The sequence below is a fragment of the Ambystoma mexicanum genome, chromosome 9 (genome assembly GCF_040938575.1).
Source record: "Ambystoma mexicanum isolate Mex_15411 chromosome 9, UKY_AmexF1_1, whole genome shotgun sequence".
Lineage (NCBI taxonomy): Eukaryota > Metazoa > Chordata > Amphibia > Caudata > Ambystomatidae > Ambystoma > Ambystoma mexicanum.
In genome coordinates this window covers 1,524,201,827-1,524,218,193 of record NC_090931.1, presented here as the reverse complement: position 1 = coordinate 1,524,218,193, position 16,367 = coordinate 1,524,201,827, and positions in this window count along the sequence as shown.

Here is a 16,367-nt window from a genome sequence, read left to right as displayed (position 1 = left end):
AATACTGTTCCAGCAGCTACACACTAAAACACAGACAACTAAAACCCATACGTGTTTGGCACAGCGGACTTTGATACGGAACTATGACATGTGCTCCCAAGGCCAAAGTAGATCAAATGGAACAGACAAGACACAAAGAAAAAAAGAAAAAGAAAAGATACAGAAAACATTCTTAGAAGATGCTTGGAACTCACTACATATTCACATATTGCATGAGAGAAATGTAGATGAACTCTCTGACCTGGCAAACAACATACTCCTGTGAGGTGGGTCTTATTGACAATTCAAAGCAAAGAGCTTTATCCAACACGGCTGTAGACAAATGTACCGAGAAAGGGAGAATAGCTATGATCAGGGCCCAAGGAAAGATTCTGAAGTTGGAGTAGATTAGTCATTTTTTGTAAAGTTGCGAGTTAAATAGGAATTCCCATTCCTGAAGGATTCTTTTTTTGCAGACAAGAACACATATATTTTAACCTTAGAAATGATAACTGTTTTTCATTGTTTCTTGCTCGTACCTTATAACTCATGGAAGCTAAAAGATGTATAGTTACATAAACATTTAGAACAATGTTACTAATTGTAACATGTTGTAGTTACATATAATGTATGAGATTATATACTCTAAGATTCAAACATCAGAGCGAGCCTCCGAGTATTAGGCTGAAGAGAAATTCTCAAGAATTAAGTATTATTTTATGCTTATTAAACAAAACTAGCTAGTGTGTCTTTTATATTTCGATCCTTCATTGGACTAAATATAGTACTCTAAAAGTTCCAAAGATGTGTTGGATGTATATTGAGAGAGACACGGACATTACCTCTATTTGGCGGCAGAGAGTATTGGACGACCGCTGAATGATTTTGGTGAGTTGCGAGAAAACCTATTACCCAAGTGATCGGTGACAGAGAAGATAGGATTGATAGGAATAATATTACAGCATATTCCTGTGGTGCTGCTCTGCTGGTTCTCCTGACACCTCTGGTACCCCTGATCTGTGCGGGTGGAAGCAGGGAGCAGACTCCTGTGTGTTGGGACTATTTTGAAGGAATAATATTACAGCTTCTTCCTGTAGTGCTGCTCTGCTGGTACCCTGGACAACCCGGGTACCCCTGATCGGTGTGGGTGGAAGCAGGGAGCAGGCTCCTGTGTGTTGTACAGTATTTGGAAGGAATAATATTACAGCCTCTTCCTGTGGTGCTGCTCTGCTGGTACCCCTGGTCTGTGTGGGTGGAAGCAGGGAGCAGGCTCCTGTGTGTTGGGAATATTTGGAAGAATAATATTGCACAATCTTCCGTGGTGCTGCTCTGCTGGTACCGATGATCTGTGCGGGTGGAAGCGGGGAGCAGGCTCCTGTGTGTTGGGAGTTTTTGGAAGGAATAATATTACAGCATCTTCCTGTGGTGCTGCTCTGCTGGTACCCCTGATCTGTGTGATTGGCAGCAGGGAGCAGGCCCCTGTGTGTTGGGGATATTTGGAAGGAATAATATTGCAGCATCTTCCTGCGGTGCTGCTCTGCTGGTACCCCTGATCTGTATGGGTGGAAGCAGGGAGCAGGCTCCTGTGTGTTGGGAGTATTTGGAAGGAATAATATTACAGCATCTTCCTGTGGTGCTGCTCTGCTGGTGCCCCTGGTCTGTATGGGTGGAAGCAGGGAGCAGGCTCCTGTGTGTTGGGAGTATTTGGAAGGAATAATATTACAGCATCTTCCTGTGGTGCTGCTCTGCTGGTGCCCATGATCTGTGTGGGTGGAAGCAGGGAGCAGGCTCCTGTGTGTTGGGAGTATTTGGAAGGAATAATATTACAGCATCTTCCTGTGGTGCTGCTCTGCTGGTACCCCTGGTCTGTGTGGGTGGAAGCAGGGATCAGGACCCTGTGTGTTTGGAGTATTTTGAAGGAATAATATTACACTATCTTCCTGTGGTGCTGCTCTGCTGGTACCCCTGGTCTGTGTGGGTGGAAGCAGGGAGCAGGCTCCTGTGTGGTTACCAGACAAATGGTCGAACCAATTTGGTCGAAAACCAAATGGTCGAATTTTTTATTTTTTTTATTTTCACCCCTTTTTTTTATTTTTTTGGGGGGGTCCCCCCCAACCCCCTTTTTTTTCTAAAAACCCCTTTTTTTAAAAAACGAAAACCCGAAAAATAAATATATAAATAAAAAAAAAATTCGACCATTTGGTTTTCGACCAAATTGCGTCGACCAAATGTCATTCGACCAGTTTTCAGTCGACCAAATGACTGGACACCTCCTGTGTGTTGGGGGTATTTGGAAGGAATAATATTACTGCATCTTCCTGTGGTGCTGCTCTGCTGGTACCCCTGGTCTGTGTGAGTGGAAGCAGGGACCAGGCTCATGTGTGTTGGGAGCATTTGGAAGGAATAATATTACAGCATCTTCCTGTGGTGCTGCTCTGCTGGTACCCCTGGTCTGTGTGGGTGGAAGCAGGGACCAGGCTCCTGTGTGTTGGGGGTATTTGGAAGGAATAATATTACTGCATCTTCCTGTGGTGCTGCTCTGCTGGTACCCCTGGTCTGTGTGAGTGGAAGCAGGGACCAGGCTCATGTGTGTTGGGAGTATTTGGAAGGAATAATATTACAGCATCTTCCTGTGGTGCTGCTCTGCTGGTGCCCCTGGTCTGTATGGGTGGAAGCAGGGAGCAGGCTCCTGTGTGTTGGGAGTATTTGGAAGGAATACTATTGCAGCATCTTCCTGTGGTGCTGCTCTGCTGGTACCATTGATCTGTGTGTGTGGAAGCAGGGAGCAGGCTCCTGTGTGTTTGGAGTATTTGGAAGGAATAATATTACTGCATCTTCCTGTGGTGCTGCTCTGCTGGTACCATTGATCTGTGTGTGTGGAAGCAGGGAGCAGGCTCCTGTGTGTTTGGAGTATTTGGAAGGAATAATATTACATCTTTCCATGTTGTTGCTCTGCTGGTACCCCTGCTCTGCTGGTACCCCTGATACCCCTAATCTGTGCGGGTTTAAGGAACTCATGGTGGCAACAAGTAAGACAGACACAAGTGATCACAGTTCAAGGGTGTTTATTGAACAATGAATGCAGTTTGCGGGTTGGGAAAATGCCTAATCTAAACCTGAATCTAAGATGGGAGCAAGCGTCTACCATCAAATGAAAAATAAGGCAGTTCTAGGGACGTTGTGTCAAATAAAAGGGTCCTATACTAAGAACCAATTGCCAAACCTTACAACTAATACAAAAAAGGGTGTGGGATAGTTTTCCAGAAGCAAAAGAAGTGTTCTCAAATAATATGTCAGGATGCGGTAGCCTGGGTCTCCCTTCTCCACGATTTGAGCACAGGGTAAGGTGGGATTGTGGAGCACAGCACACTCTCTCGATCTCTCCCAGCACAAGATGACAGTTCTGTTCCAGCTATCAGGGCCATCAATGGCCAAGTCTTGTTTCACGTGAAAGTCTCTTGCCTTTAAGGACCTAATATATTGAAATATGATATGATATGGCATGTATAACGTGCCTATACACAAGTGTTTAATAACAAAACAAAAGTTCCTTTAACCAAATGAAAGTTTGGCAGAGTGATAATGGTTTACCCCTCGGACCCCCTCTTCTGTGCGCTGACCCTTTACTTATCGTATTCCTCAATGTATATGTCAGTTCTTTTTTCAATGCACTTTGGATGATAACTTCACCCCTGTATCTCCGTCGGACAGGCTCGGACCTCTCTTGACTGTCAGTTCTTGGGTAATGGCTTCACCGCTGGATCTCCCTCGGTCAGGCTCGGACCCTTCTCAAATCTCAGCCTCCGCCCTCCGGGTTCACTATAGCTTCCTCAATCTTTTTAGCGGGATTCAGTTCCCTTGTTCCCTTTCAAACAGTTTGTAGATCAAAGTCTTTCAATTGTATAGGGATTTTGCTTGGCCCTCCTATAGCCTTCTGGTATCTGTATTTTCTCTCAGATGGGGCTCAATCAGAGTCTCTTGAGTTAGCACCCACGTGGTGCTGGTTTCCTTCAGCAGCTGGTCTCTCCCTACCACTTTTACAGTTCTTTCATAGTTCATTGAACTTGGCTCAAAACTTGCCACTTTGCGATTCCCAATGAACACAGCCTGGTTCTTAATGGTTCTCCCCTTGACTCACCGGCTCTGATGAACTGCTTGGCTTTCCTCTTCATTGGAGTCAAGGCCTGTACCACCAGCGCAGGAGCTTCCCTCGCTCCTGCTTATTGGCGTATTCTTGCCCTGTTTACCATTGACATCTGCTGCAAGATATGTGTGCTATTGTTTGCAGTCTTAGGTTCTCTTCCATGAAGGTCCCGCGGGCCTGGGACGTAAATGGCATGGTCACTTCTCTCCTCGCCACCCTCTCGATTCCTGCTGCCTTTCTCCTTCTCTTGAACTGCCATACCTAATTAGCCGTCTTGTCGTGCTGTCCGCCGTGCTCGCCTTGCTCATATTGTGCTCTCTTGATCCACCTTTTATGCCTGCATGAAAAAGGAAGGGCTGTCAGGTGTGTATGATTCTGGGTAATTGTCTGACTTTGCCTGATCCTTGGGTTGGGATATGTCAGGTAAACAGGTTGCATTTTCCGTGGTCTGTTACAAAGTTGAAATATCTTCTCACACCACATTTGTACTTGTATATGTTTATTTAGGTATAGGATTAATAGCCCACCGGACACATCATAAGCAGCCTTATAACTGATGCGTTCCTGTGCATCATTCCTACAACCAATACATTGTAACATTCTAGTATCCTGGCATCCCAGTACATTCTACATTCCATACCTATAGCCCATCTGTACATATGAATAATAATGTAAAACAGAACAAGGAAGGGCTGTCAGGTGTGTATGATTCTGGGTAATTGCCTGACTTTGCCTGATCCTTGGGTTGGGATATGCCAGGTAAATAGGTTGCATTTTCCGTGGTCTGTTACAAAGTTGAAATATCTTCTCACACCATATTTGTACTTTTATATGTTTATTTAGGTATAGGATTAATAGCCCACCGGACACATCATAAGCAGCCTTATAACTGATGCGTTCCTGTGCATCATTCCTACAACCAATACATTCTAACATTCTAGTATCCTGGCATCCCAGTACATTCTACATTCCATACCTATAGCCCATCTGTACATATGAATAACAATGTAAAACAGAACACCATTGAATTACTAATAACTTACACAATAAAATAATACACACCTCCCTTCTTTACAGTGACTCACAATACATTTAACATATGTACAGCAAAATATACACTTGATGTTGAAGTATTCAGATTACTTACCAAGTTGAAAGTAACTTGGATATACAATGCAGTACCTGACGGAGATGTACAGAATAACATGAGATACAATTTCAACTGACATAATCTTTCAGATACAATGGTCTTGTAAATATACGTTTATTGTCATGATTCTTACAAACTTGAATGTCTTTGTTTTGTTTCACTTCCTTTCTAACCTTAACTTGTCTTTTTCCATTCTCTTGTTTTGAGCATTTACATACTCTATTGAGATTCCACACTCTCCCATCTGATACCTTGATGGCACCATGCAATCTTTTAACTGTTTGAATGGGATCAGACCATTTGATCAAACCTCTGGCATTGACCCATGGGAGTTTTATTCTCACCCAATTACCAACCTTAATTTGGGACTTCTCAACTGTATTTCTCACATCACACCGCTCTTTATTATATTCCTGCCTCTGCAACACTTTTCTGCTCACTTCTTCACAATCAACATTCTTAACACATGCTCTGCCCAACCATGCTGGACACAACCTGGTATTGGGTTTCCTACCCCTTAATATCTCAAATGGTGAAATCCCTGTAGTGGAATGTGGTGTAAATCTATGAGCAACTATGGTATCTTCCATCGCCTTTTTCCAATCGGTATTGTCACTTAATGTCACTTAATGCACACCTAATGCGGTTCTTAATAACTTATTGAATCTTTCTATGATTCCATTAGTCTGGGGATGATAGATAGAGCTTGTCCTGTGTTCAACTCCATTCTCGTTAAGAAACAAACTAATCTCTTGTGACACCAATTGTACACCATTGTCAGTGATAATCATGGTTGGGTATCCCTCACGTTTGAAAATGTTATCCAAAAACGCTATCACAAAAGTTTTGCACCCACTCAATTTCTGCCCACCTGGACAACATATTTATGAGTACCATGCAATATTTCAAATTGCCCTGACTTCTTACAGGACCTACAATATCTAATACAACACGATCCCACATCATAGTGCGAATTGAGGTTATAGTCATCGGAATCTGCCTGGTTACATAGCTCTTAGCTCAGTCTTCACAGGTACAACAATCACGAATGAGTCTTTTCACTTCCAGATCAACAGCAGGCCACCAAAAATCCTGTCTAACTCTCTGCTTAGTTTTGGTCATCCCTTGATGTCCCTCAGGAGCTATTTGTAATATCTTCTTCCTCAGTCCTTCTGGAGGAAATAGTTTTCCATTCCTTAACACCAAATCATCATGTAAATGTAACTCATCAAATATGTGTCTCACTGCATCCAGCAATACACCTTTCCTGATCTCACTACCCTTCATACCACTTTTTAGTAATTCCCTCACTTTAGTGAGAGTTGCATCCAGATTCATTGCCGTCAGCCATTCCTCCTCAGATACAATATCTTGGCATATACTTAAAATGTGTTCCTCATCATTACTCTACTGCTCATCATCCACACTTTCAACCACATTGGTTAATCTCAACAGACAATCAGCTGATTTGTTTTTACTCCTTGAAGGAATACAACATCAAAATTGTATTCTTGTAGACTTGCTACCCATTTCCTAATTCTGGATGAATTCTTGTCAAGTCCCTTAGTAGTGAGAATTTCCTTAAGGGGTTTGTGGTCATACCTAACCACAAACTTAGTTCCCCATATAAATGATCTACATGTTTCAACAGCCCATCTTACAGCTAACAACTCCTTTTCAATTGTGGAATTCTTTGTCTCAGCTTGTTTTAGCACTCTTGACGCAAACGCAATGGGAAACTCACTTCTACCATCCATTTGTGACAAAACAGCACCAAGACCGTGATGTACTGGCATCAGTTGTAATAATACTATTATTTTTGGATTGAAAGCTTTAAGAGTGGTTGCAGCATTCAAATCTAACTTGATATTGTTGAACTCATTTTCACATATCTCATTCCAATCAAATCTCAATTTTTTTTGATTACTAACTTCCTCATTTGAAATGTCTTACTGGCTAGTTCAGGAATAAACTTTGCATAATACTCAGCCATCCCTAAAAATGAAATAAGTTTCTCTTTGTTTTCTGGACTAGCAAAATTCAGTATGTTATTAACTAAATCCTCTTTAGGTCTAATTCCTTTTTTTGATATTTCATGACCCAAATAAGATATGGTAGATCTATTGATCTTACATTTATCTTTACTGAAGGTAAGTCCAGCATCTTTAAATATATCTAATATATTGTATAATCTATCATCATGTTCCATTTGATCTTTACCATAAACCAGAACATCATCCTGAAAACACAAAATTCCTTGCATTCGATTAAAAAGATGATACATCACACATTGGAACACCGATGCCACAGATACAAGACCAAAAGGCATCCTTTTGCACCGAAACAAACCTTCACTGGTAACGAATGCCGTAATATCTCTTGACATAGGATGTAACATTATTTGGTGGTAAGCTGACCTTAGATCTAACGTACTCATAATCTTAGCATTTCCAATGGTACCTAACATTTCAGCTATATTTGGTAACGGGTGTCTATCAGGAATCACCCATTTGTTGGCACATCTAAGGTCTATGCACAATCTCAATTTTCCATTTGGTTTGTACACTACCAGCAAAGGTGACACCCATTCTGAAGAGTCTATTCTCTCAATCACACCATCACTAAGCAATCTTTCAAGTTCCTCCTTTACAGCTGGCTTTACATTCAATGGACCTGGTCTCAATTGTTGTACTACAGGTATTGCATCATGCTTCAATCTAATTTTGTGAGAAAAATCTATTAACACACCCAGATGTTCTCTAAATACTATATGATCATCAAAAGTCTTTAAATGTTCTGCTACTAGCACCTGATCCACCGCATAAACGGATACCTCCCCAGCCACATCCAACTTAATCTTCAAACAAGCCTGGTGACACCAGCTTAGTAGTGGTTGCATTCCTTTCACTGTAACATATACTTTTCCTTTTGCTGACCTGTCCTTAAGTACATTTTTCAGAACTTTCACATAGTTCTTCCAAACAATTTATGTTTTCCTTTTTAGTTTTACAAAACCTAGTGAAATGCCCTCTCCTATTACATCTCTTGCATAACTTTATGGCTGGGCATTTATCACTTGAAGCTAAATGAAACAGGCTATTGCACCTGTAACATCGACGTTTGTCACGATCTTCTCCTTTGTCTTTAGTCTTTATAGATTTCTTCTTCACGTTCATTATTTCTTTCTTGATAAAACCTTTTTTTCTTTGTATAGTCTTTTCCCTCTATAGCCAATACTTATGGAATCTGTGCCATTTTCTCTTTCTTATTATCATCATCATTTCTCCTTTCAAGTTCTTTCAGACACTTATTAGAATGATGCTGACTGTTTTGTCATAATGGCAATCTAATATTTTGATACATTTTTCATATTCAGTAAGTCTAACGGCATCTTCTTCAGAAAGTGCTGGTAAATTCTCAAATTGTTCTTGCCCATAATTACCCAAACAATGTATCAACAGACATTTTTTTCTTTCATTAGAAAAGTTCAATCCATGGGCAGCAAGAACATATTGATCAAATCTTTTTTTCCATCGCTTCCATGGAATATTTGCTTCCCCCTTTGTATTCATGAAATAATCAGGAGGTGGTACACCGTGCATAGTGACTAGTTATGCTTCTTTACTTGGAAGAATTATTTTTCAGTACATATATCTTGATGTTTGTTATTTATGGCTTACTCCTTATACCTTTATGTACAATTGTTTCAGCAGTTCTGATTTGAAATTGTTCACTTTATTATTGTGATTGTTGTTTCCTCATCACCTTTATTTCTTGTAGAATGTGTTAATTTGCATATGTTCCTTTTATTCTTGTATTGTAATTATATGGGATACAGCAAATCTTAAAATGTCATTTTAAATTTGCAGCATGTTTTTCAATTGCGAGTTCCGTTTGCTGCTAATGAATTGTATAGCTGTTCGATGTATCACTTATTTAGGAAGCTCTTTGAATAATGTGTAACGTGTGTTTCAAATAATGCAACTTCAGCTATATGGTCTGCCATGGTGCCGTATGTGGTTTTTGTTCACAATTAAAACATCTTTAATATTGGCACATATGCAGTATTACACGTTTTCCTCCACTGGCACACATTTATTTTCTTCTGGAAACTTAAAAGGCTTGTGTGGTACTTTTGCATTTACTCCAGTTAAGTAACATTAAACTCACTAGAGAGCCTTTAAGATTGAAAACTTGCAACTTCAGTAGAGATATTAAATACAGCCACGGCTCAGTCTCATGCCTATCTTATGTTTAAAAACACACACACTCTGGATATCTTAATCCAATGGGGATACTTGTTCACTGCAAAGTGCCTGACTTACTTGTTCTCAGTGAAGCTTCTCTTTCTTCAGATGTGCCTCTTTGCCAAGTCCAAATTCCTCCATAAACAAATGAAGCAATGTAGTTACAGAAAAGTCTTCCCACGTTTCCAAGACACTTCTATCTTCCTTAAAATGCTTAATGTTTCTGATAATGTTTTATAAGCAACGGCTACTCGGTGGGTTGCTGTTTTTGAAGTATCCCATCCTCGTCGCCACTGAAATATCTTCTCACGCCACTTTTGTAGTTTTATATGTTTATTTAAGTAGAAGATTAATAACCCACCAGTCACATCATAAACAGCTTCATAACTGATGCTTTCCTGTGCATCATTCCTACAACTAATACATTCTAACATGTATTAGTTGGCTTCCCAGTACATTCTACATTCCATACCTATAGCCCATCTGTACATGTGAATAACAATGTAAAACAGAACACCATTGAACTACTAATGACTTACAAAATAAAATACTACAAAAGTAACAAAGTGTTTGGGTTAGAAAGGAAATGTAGCAGAGTTTCCATGTATCCTACAGAACAGGAAGGAGAAGAACAAGTTACTTACCAAATCTGGTAACGTTCTTTCAATGGGATGTTCCTCCAATGTATTCCACATCTATGACAGGTATTGTCCACAGCTGTGCTGCATCGCAAAATTTTCGTCAGAGGACGTCCTGCGTTGATGACGTCGAGCCAATGTCCCTTGAGGGCCTCCGTCAGAGTCACCGGATTTTATATATAGAGCGCACGACGCCCGTAGCCTCAGTTGTTTTTTCCCAGAACGTGTGGCACCAATCTCCTGCCAGTATGACTGCAGACAGCCTTGCGGAAATGTAAGCTGCAATCGCATAGGAAATTCTCCAGAGGGGCAGGTTGGGAGGACGATGTGGAATACGTCGGAGGAACATCCCATCGAAAGAACGTTACCAGATTTGGTAAGTAACTTGTTGTTTGAAGGGATTGAGTCCTCTGACGTATTCCACATCTATGACAGACTCCCAAAGCAGTACCAGACTATGGAAGTGGGAATTTTTTTTAGAATACCCAATCAAATGGTGGAATACAGAACCGCCTTAACAAAGGCCAGATCCTGACGGTGGATTGAATCAAGGGCGTAATGTTTGACAAAAGTATGTAGATAAGCCCATGTGGCTGCTTCACAAATATTCCAAATAGGAACCCCCCTCTGGAGGGCAGTGGAGGTAGCCACGCCCCTAGTCAAGTGAGCACGTAATCCTACCAGAGGGTCCTTACCCGCCAAATGGTAACCCTCAGTAATAGTGAGAATAATCCACCTGGACAAGGTCTGTTTGGTAACAGCCTGGCCCAAACGGTATCCAGCATAACCGATAAAGAGCTGATCGTCCATCCTGACCCGGGACATCTGTGAAATATAAAAGCTCAGAGCTCTCCTAGGATCCAACCTGTGGAGCTTCTCTTCCTTGCCAGGATGCGGATGAGGATAAAACACCAGAAGAACTATCTTCTGGCTTAAATGAAATTCAGACACGACCTTTGGCAGAAAAGAAGGCCGCACCCTAAGGACAACCCTGTCCTTATGGAAAACAGTAAAGGGTGGCTTAGCTGAAAGTGCCTGCAACTCCCTCACACTGCGAACGTGTCACGCCGTCCGCTCCGGCCCCTTTGCAGCCCACTTACCTGATGCGGCGTGCCACGTCCTGGAGGGTGTACCCCCGCTTTCACCTGGGCGTTGCAGGGCGGTCTTGGGCTCCGGTTGCCTCCGGGCCTTTGGGACGCGTAGTCTCACGCATGCGCGGTGGGCTGTTCCGGGTTCTGGGCGCTTCCGGGTTCCCGGGGTGTGCCGTTCCGCACGTGCGCAGGTGACCGCTTTCCGCGCCTGCGCGGTATTCAGGGTACTCGGCTTGGACAGATCTGCTGTCCAAGCCTCACTTTGGGCCTACCAACACCTGGGGAACAGCACGGCTTGCGTTCCAATCCTCCCAGGTGGTTCGTTCAAATCGCGTCTCAACGCGGTTTGAATCGGATCCTCGTTCACGCTCCTGTTTTTCTGCCATTGTTCCCTGCTTCCTGTCTGTCCCAGCCTGGTTCCTGTACCTTCCCCCCCTTCTGTGGTTCTGTCCTGCCTACTCCTTGTCCTGGGTAGGGGGGTCCCTCTGCCTCCCTGTTCTAGGGCTTCCCCTGTTGTCCTGTTGGGGGTGGTTCCCCTGATCTGGTCTAGGTTCCTTGGACCTCCCTGTGTCCCTTGCCCTCTTACCTGCTCCTCCCTTTGCTGCCTGCATCCTTCCTGGAATCTTACCACTGGATTTCGGCACACCATCTTCCAGATCCATCTGTCGCCAGAGAACTATGAACTTTAACAACAAGGCTCCCCCTATCAGTGTTTGCACTGTCCTGACGCCACACTAATCAAGGGAGAGCCCACCCGTGGCGTTGATAGCTGGTTCACCTCCAACCCAGTTACTATTTGGGCGGGTGTTGGGCTGGTTCCCCGCGTCATTCTTCACATCTCCATTGGACTCCTGGCATTCTGGCATCATCTACAAAGCCAACAACTGGACGAACAGGTACGCAGCGCCCAAGTGACGCTATCTTTAACAGAACGGAAGTAACTGCAACTAAAAACACCGTCTTGAAAGACAACAGTCTCAAAGGACAAGAGTGCAAGGGTTCAAACGGAGCACCCATCAGAAACTTCAAAACCAAATTCAAATCCCAAACCGGCACCCGGAAAGGGGACAGCGGAAACACATTAGTCAGTCCTTTTAGAAACTGCGAAATCAAAAGGTATCTTAAAGTAAGAACACTCTTCAGACGAGCGCTTAAATAGGGACCACACCGCCAGGTAACCCTTAATGGTACCCACTTGCAGGCCCTTCTGGGCTAATGAAAGCAAAAAAGACAAAACCAAAGGAATGGAACATTGGAAAGGATCCACATTCTGTACCCTGCACCCGTTGCAGAACTTACACCAATGGTACAGGGACTTTGTTGCTGGCCGTCTGGCCGAAAGCAACACCTCCATCACATTATCCGGGAGGTCCCAATCCTTATATCTCAACCTTTCAGATACCAAGCGTGAAGGTTGAGAGTCCCGACCTCTGGATGGAGAACCTGACCCCCCTCCCTCGAGACTAGATCCTCTCTGTAAGGAAGATGGCGTGGAGGGAAGATGGACAATTCTAGAAGGTCCGGGTACCACGCTCTCCTGGCCCAATTCAGAGCCTCAAGGATCATGCAGGTCCTGAACCTCCGCAACACTTGCAGAATGACAGAGACTGGAGGAAACGCGTACAGCAGCGCGAATGACCAATCCACAACAAACGCGTCTCCTAAGGATCCTCTCAGAGGAAATTCCCTTGAGCAGAATCTCTCGCACTTTCGGTTGACACTGGTGGCAAAGAGATCGACTTGCGGGGTTCCCCAAAGGGCGAAGATCTCCAAAAGGACTTCCTGAGCCAACTCCCACTCGTGAGAGACCACGCTCTGCCTGCTCAGAGAATCCGCCCCCGCGTTTTTGTCTCCAGCCATATGAACTGCTGAGACAGAGATTTCCTGTTGGATGGCCCAGAACCAGAGCTGCATCGCCTCCCGGAACAACGGGAGTGACCCTGCTCCCCCCTTTTTGTTGAGGCAATGCATGGCCACTGTGTTGTCCGGCATAATCAGGACAGTCTTCCCCCGCACAGACGGCAGAAAAGCCGTCAGGGCCAGCCTGATGGCTCTCAGCTCTAACAGATTGATGTGGAGTCTGGACTCCGACAGAGACCAACGACCGCTGACCGTCAGCTCGTTGGCATGAGCACCCCATCCTGTGAGGGAAGCATCCGTCACGATCATCACCTCTGGCCATGGCTGCCAAAACGGTGCCCCCTTCATCAGATTTCCTTCGTCGGCCCACCATAGGAGATCCTGGGTGACCGAGAACGGAATCTGAACGGGATCCGACATCTTGCCAGAGAACTGCGACCACTGCATCTTGAGAGCCCACTGCAGGGATCTCATCCGCAATCTGGCCTCTAGCACCAGACAAATGCAGGATGACATGAGGCTGAGCAACCTTAAGAATTTGAAAGCCGGGAGACTCTGGGCACGTTGAAACTTGTCCACCATCTGCAGAATGTGATGAGCCCTCACCTGGGGAGGCAATCACCGCCCCAGGGAGATGTCGAGCACTGCTCCGATGTATTGGAGCCGCTGGGAAAGTGTCAAATGCGACTTCTTTAAATTGAGGGAGAAGCCCAGCTTGTGAAGGGAATGGCAGGTGACGGACAGATGATCCAAGGCTTGCTCGGGAGAGCGCGCCCTGATCAACCAATCATCCAGGTAGGGGTGGACGTGAATCCCCCCCCCCTCTCCTGAGGTACGCTGCCACCACCACCACCATCAGCTTGGTTCCACCACCACCATCAGCTTGGTGAAGACCCTCGGGCGGAGCTCAATCCGAACGGCAGGACCCAAAACTGAAAGTGCGAGTCGCCAGCCGCGAACCTCAGGTGCTTCCTGTGCTTGGGATGAATCGGCACATGAAAGTAAGCATCCTTAAGGTCCAGAGACACCAACCAATCCTGTAGTTGAAGGGCCTGGAGGACTTGAGAAAGAGTGACCATCTTGAACTTGTCCTTCCTGAGAAGCTTGTTCAACCAATGCAAGTCCATGATGGGCCTCAATCCCCCGTCTTTCTTTGGGATCAAAAAATAAGGGGAATAGCATCCCTTGTTCCTCTCCGCTACAGGCACCAGTTCTATGGTGCCTTTCTCCAGCAGGGATAGGATTTCCTGCACAAGGAGTGGATCGGACGCTTCAAAGAGAGCTTCCCTGTTGGATTGTTGTGAGGCCGCTGAAGGAAGGGAAGACAGTAGCCGTGGGCTATGATATCCATAACCCACACATCGGAAGTAATGGCACGCCATTCTCCAAGATTCTCCGTAAGTCTGCCCCCAACCGGCGAACCATGGGACATGGCCTCATGACTGAGTTATAGCGGCTGCGTAGAGGCAACTGCCCAAGTGGCGTTGGCACCACAATTTCCCCGACCACCACGGGTACTTTTCCGCTGACCCCTTTAACTGGCAGCCCCTCTCGCTCTACCAAAAGAGGAGTAGTGACGAAAGGAATCTCCCCTCCATTGCTGTCCCCTAGGACGAAAAGGCGGAGGTTGCTGTACTGCAGTGCTCAAAGACTTTGCTGCAGCTTTGGAGGCTGCAACCTCTCAAGGCTCTCGTCAGCCTTGCTACCAAACAAATGAACGCCATCAAAGGGAATGTTCAGAAGACGGGATTGCACATCCGGGGCAAAACCCGACTTCCGCAACTATGCAAACCTGCGTATCACGGTGCTCACAGCCATGGACCGGCTGACACGGTCTGCCATGTCTAAACCCGACTGAAGGGACTCGCACATAGCATCCTTGCCATCTTGCACGAGGGTCAGAAAGCATCCCTTTCTTCCCCCTCGGGAATATGCTCAGCCGCCAATGATGCACAGTTCCACAGAGTGTGTGTAAACTTTGACAAGGCACAAGTGGAGTTGGCCGACATCAACCCCATACTCCCAGCAGAAAATACCTTCCTCGCCCAACCATCGAAGCGCTTGTCGTCCCTATCAGGAGAGATGGTAGGGTACGCAGCCTGCTTTGAGGTGGCCGTAGCCGCCTGCACCACCAAACTCTCCAGAGTAGGGTGCGCCGATAAGTAGCTGCAGACAGACTCTCCGGAGCAGTCCAAGCCGCTGCCACCCTCTTTTGCAAAGCCATGTGAAACGGCAATACCGGGTCAGTGGATGGACCCTGATCCAGGATATCAATCAAGTCATCCTGATCAAACTCCACTGGGGGGGGCAGACCACCCCAAGTACTCCGTCACCCTCGACATGAGACGCCGATAGGATGACTCAGCATGCGCCCCAGGCTCAGGCCGGCCAAACTCCACCTCCGGAGAGGTGTTGAGGCCACTGGCGTCATGCAATGACTGACGGAGGTCCTCCATCTGACTATGCCCAGACAAAAGGTCATCAGGGACGTCAGGATTCACAGGCAAGCCCATTTCCTGATCAGGCAGCTCCTCAACCTCCGAAATGTCTTGCAAAGGTTGGAATAAATCCAATCTAGGAGGAGGAATAAAAAAGGGCTCAAAAACAGGCCTCACAGACTTACTGCTAGCCTTCCTCTGAGGTTCCACAGCCCTCTGGGGCACCTCCGGCAAATCCTCCACAAAAGGCGTCGAGGGAATCAGCATCGACCGAGGCGCTGACGGCGTCGACGACTTCTTTGAGGCCGGAGCCCCGAGAGAGTCCTTTGACGGACACGGCGCCGACGGCGTCGTCAACTTCTTCGAGGGCAGAGCCCCGAGAGAGTCCGTCGACGGAGACGGCGCCTATGGTGTTGACGCCTTCTTCGAAGGCTTCACAGGTTTCAACGGTTTCAATGGCGTCGAGGACCGGGACCTGGGCCTGGCATGGCTGTGGTGATCGCCCTTGTCCGATCGGGACCTCGACGGCTCCCGATGATCGTGCCGACCTCCCCAACCCAAAGGCATGCGAGCGGTAGACGGAGCCCGTTCCCTGCTGGCTTCTTTCGAAGGCGCGGACGGGACTGTGCCTTGCGACTGGAAAATCGCTAATATCTGCTGGCGGAATGAATCCCATTCGGCCAGCGATGAAGACTTGTGGGACAAGTCAACCGTCTGGCAGAGTCCTCCTCCGACAAAGACGGGGAAGGCGACCGGTGACGGCGCTTCCTAGAATGCCTCGACGAGGCAGAGGAATGGCATGAACCACTTCTAGACCGAG